Source organism: Apis dorsata, unplaced genomic scaffold (assembly GCF_000469605.1).
Source record: "Apis dorsata unplaced genomic scaffold, Apis dorsata 1.3 scaffold_284, whole genome shotgun sequence".
NCBI lineage: Eukaryota > Metazoa > Arthropoda > Insecta > Hymenoptera > Apidae > Apis > Apis dorsata.
The window spans coordinates 362,776-367,748 of record NW_006263559.1 but is presented as its reverse complement, the minus strand read 5'-3'; the positions used below and the strand labels follow the sequence as shown (position 1 = coordinate 367,748).

Genomic DNA, 4,973 nt, shown 5'->3' with positions numbered 1-4,973 from the left:
TATATTATATTATATTTATATTATATATTATATATATACATATATATATTTATATATGTTATTACTAATTTTAAATCATAATTTTTAAATTATATTTATTTAATAAATTTTTTTAAATGGATGTATTAATATCTTTATTTGAATTTATTTAATGTCTTACAAAATAACGATTCATTATAGATTTTTATTTAAACTTTTCTAATTTATTGCATATAACGAGTAATTATAAATCCTTTATCGTTAAACAAATTACTAAAAGATAACAGATTTTTAATTTTTATTTTTCTGATTAATTATAACAAATTTTCTATCTAAGAATGATTTTAAAAAAATTAAAAACAAAACTAAATAAAGCATTTAAAATTATTAAATAAATTTATTTAGATTGTAAAAATAAATAATTTAACCATAATATAAAAATATAAAAATATTTCGAAACAAATCCAGTTCACTTTTATTTAAAAAATTAATATCAATTGATTTCTCGAAAGAATAAAATGTCATTAATTTGCATAAATATAAATTACATTTTTTTTTCTTTTTTCTTTATTAACAAACTTTGTATCATTTTCTTTTTTTTTTTTTCTTTAATCCTTTATAATAGTGATATGAAGATATCAAGGTTAAAAGGCTTTTTGTAAGTATGGAGAAGATAAGAAATAATACAGAGGTAAAGAGATAGACAAAGATACACAGGATAGATTAAAATATGTTTACATTAACCAGGATATAATAGACAATTTCGTCAGAAACGTTGTAGTTCACCTTTGGTATACCAAGTAAGCATTTGACAGTAGCTGCTTCCGGCAAATCTTTGTCCAATAAGGCCGTTTGTGATAAGATATCGTATAGTCCATCGGCACGCAGCAACAGTGGGCTTTGCTGTTTGCTTTTCTAGAACATCTCTATAATAGAAGTGACATTTGCAAAATTATCATGATTGTTGAAATTCGAAATGTCTGCTAATTAAACCTTAGTATATTAAGTACATTAATATATTAGTACATTATTACAAAAATATATGTTTATTATTATTATATTGTATATTTATATTATTGTATTATATTTGTTTATTCTATTTTAGTAGTAAATTAAGTATTTCAAGAATAGAATTAATATGGATTTAGTAAAACAGATTTGAATAAAAAAGATTTTAATTGCGTGTAATTGCGAAAAATATGGAAATTAAAAAGAAGAAACATAGAATATAAAAATAAAGTATAGAAAAATTTATACAAATCCATATGAAATTATAATCTAATATATGGATGACGTTAATTTAATTTTATTTTTTCAGAAAATTTTGGTTATTGAATAAAAGAAATTTAAAAAACAAATTTTAAATAATTTTAATTCAAAAATCAGAAAAATTCAAAATTTGAAAAATCGTAATTTCAAACTTTCTTAAATTTCAAATTATATTCTTTTTCCTTTTTTTTAAATTAAAATTTGAATATTTTTAATTAAAATTTAAAATAATTAAAATTAGAGATTTCATATAATATTATTAATTTTTAATTAAATTTTAATTAATTATTTATATAATATTATTAATATTATTTATATTATATAATATAAATATATTATATAATTATATATAATATGTATAATATATATAATACATATAATTACTATATAATTATATATTATATAATATAATATATATATCATGTAATATAGTTATTTATATATTAATTTCAATTATCAATAAATAGATAAAGAAATTTCGAATATCGAACATGTTATTGGTTTACTGCAATAATATAATACAAAAATCATTATTTTAGAAAAAATGATAGATAATAGATTTCCATCACTTATAAAGATATCAACGTTAAAATTTTTTTAAAATTGAATATTTAAAAACTTACTTATAGAATTCTATCAATAAAAATAATGATTATTTTTATATTAAAAATTGAAAAACTGCAATTTTTAAATTTTGATATAGAATATAAAATATAGAATAATTTATTAATGGAATATTTTTAAATCGAATTAAATCGATTCTAAATCGAATTAAAGAATTTTCGTTTAGAATTTAGAACTTTTGTTCATAGTAATGTTCTAGAATTCGTTAATAAATGTGCAATAATATACATAATACGATATGCACAAATAATATAAAAAATTTATATTTTTTTATATTTAAATGAATTTCAAAAATTAAATATATCAGATGTTCCAGAAGTTCATAAGACTTTAACTAATAAAATAACTAATTTTTTTTTACAAAAAATCATTTCGGCTTTATCAATGAGTTATTAATGAAAAACATTAGCCAATCAGATAGATCTATTGTGATATAGTAGTAGCATTGCATATGTATCGGTAGTGGGTCATTGAACATGTTCGAAAGCATCTGTTGAATTTAATGCAACAGGATTCTTTGTTGTGACCAATATTCTTTGTTAATATTTCTTCGTTAATGAACCCTAAATAAAAATTTTCGCAAAGGAAAAAGTTGCTTAAAATTATTTAAAAAATTACCAGTTAAATTTTATTGATCGATTTTTAAAAATCCTATTTATATATTGAAAACAAGACTTAATTAAAATTTTTGAAATAATAAAAGTTAAAATAAAAGATAATAAAATTAAAAATAATAAAATCTAAAAATATAAAAGAAATAAAATATTTTATTGTAATACTTGATTGAAAGATTGGAAAGCTTATAGGAATATATTTACTCGATAAATATATTTAAAATAGCTTGGGGATATAGTCCTTCTGCTACACATGTTATCTCCACTCCATCTTTATCATCTACAATTTTCTTCTTATATACAAGATCAAATTTGTCCTCTGTTGCTGAAACAAATAAGTTTTAATTTATGTGATATCACATTGAAATATCAACTTATTTTATTTAAAATTAACAATTAATAATCATTGTGATAATATTCTTAATCATGAAATTATGATTTTTTATTTTAAAAAGTAAATATAAAATTGTTTTATTAATTTTTATGTATAATGTTTTTTTTCCTATGAAAATAATAAAGACAATTATATGGCTCATTTTAACTTTTAGATATTTTAGATAAGAAATAATTTAGTCTACAATGAAAATAATTTTTAAAAATAATTATATTATAGGTAATTCATAATAATTTAAGTTAAGTTAAGTTAGATTAAATTTAATTTAGTTAGATTAAATAGAATACTTAACTATGTATAATTTATATTCTGTATTTAATATTCAAAAATTAATATTCAAAAATTAAATTTAAATAGAAGAAATGTACAAAAATGAAAAAAGCATAGATTTTTTAAAACTATTATGAATTAAAATAAAATATTATCCATAAAATATTATCCATAGATAATTTATATTTAACGAATAAAATTTTGAAAAAAATTTTAAACATGTAACTGAAATTTCATAATCATTTTAAAAAGTATATCAAAAATATACATTTTTTTATATTGATAGAAAACAATATAAATTAGAGTATTCTTGGAATATTTTTTTTCTATTATTATTATTATTATTATATATTATTATTATTATATATTTCTATTATGTTTAGTATATATCTATATTGTGATAATCTTCTACAAAAAGCAAAGCTTTTTTCAAAATGAATTCAATATTTTTTTTAAATCATAGTGCTACTGTTGTTTTTTATTTTTAACTTTTACCTATCTTTTTTAAATTAGTTTTATATATTAGCCATTCTATAAATTGGAAACAAATTATCAAGTTATCATAAAACAAATTGGAAAACAAATTTGATTCTTTACAAACGACAAAGTTTAATCATAGTTTTATCATAATGATTTCGGATTTATTTAAAATAGAAAGTAAATTTGCTATTGCTATAAAACCAATTGTGGAACTTTATCCATTCCACGTTTTTTAAACGAATTTAAAAATTACATTCTCTAAATCATATTCTATTTTATTATAACTTTTATTCAATCATATTTTATATTTATTTATATTATATTTATTTCCAACTAATCAATTTTTATATGTACATTTATTATCAACTGCACAAATTGATAAATCCTATTTTTAATTTTAATCCTAAAGAGATTCTTTAAATTTTAAGTAATCTATATTTTTTTTCTTCAAATTTGTATCTTTATCTAGATAATTGAGTATAATGATGATTCACTTAAAACTTTTTACATTTTGTTCTCAATTCTTTAAATTTTAATTAGAACTTATAATGGGCGAATTCTTAGAAAGTTTAATTAAAACTTCTGAATTATTAATGTGAATAAAATTTCTAGAAATATCAATAATACTTGCTAGTATATTATTTTAATTTAAATATTTATAAAATGTTAATATATTCATAAAATACTTTTCTAATTTCTAAATATCAATTCTAGAAAAATAAACAAAAATATTGATTTAATATAAGCAATTTCAATTAAATGAAATGAGACAGATTGAGGTAGAAAACAATATAAATTAGAGTTCGATCTTGATTTGTCACATCATCATTTTATTCTATCTTTATCACATTTTATTTAATTTTATAAATCTTGATCAATTTTTGTAAATCAATTCTTGTATTTATTTTGATTTTTAAAATCAACTTTTCAATCTCTTACGAATATTTTGTATATATATAAAATGTTAAATAGGTATTCATATGTTAAAGTATGCATAAATGTAAGTATTGAATATACATCTTATTTTAATATATGTTTAAAATAATTTAATTTTTTAATTTTTAATTTATTTCTTTTTATATATATTTTATTAATCATTGATAATATCGTTGTTTAAAAAAAATACAATAAATATTTTATTTATTCATCCATTTATTATTGGCTGTTTTTGTTGATAACTATCTATTATGCCATTATTATATATCAATTTATTGAAAAACATTGAATCAATTCCGCATATATATGTAAATTAGATTAACTAATTTTCGGAAACAAATTATAACATGAAAAATCTAATCAATATATTCTCAATTTTCAATAAGTTTAGCTTTCTCTAGAGATGA

General features: G+C 17.5%; 1 pseudogene; it reads right to left on the bottom strand.

The window, feature by feature from the left end:
- Nucleotides 1-4,973, bottom strand: part of LOC102678538 — a 14,528-nt pseudogene that overhangs the window by 1,535 nt on the left and 8,020 nt on the right.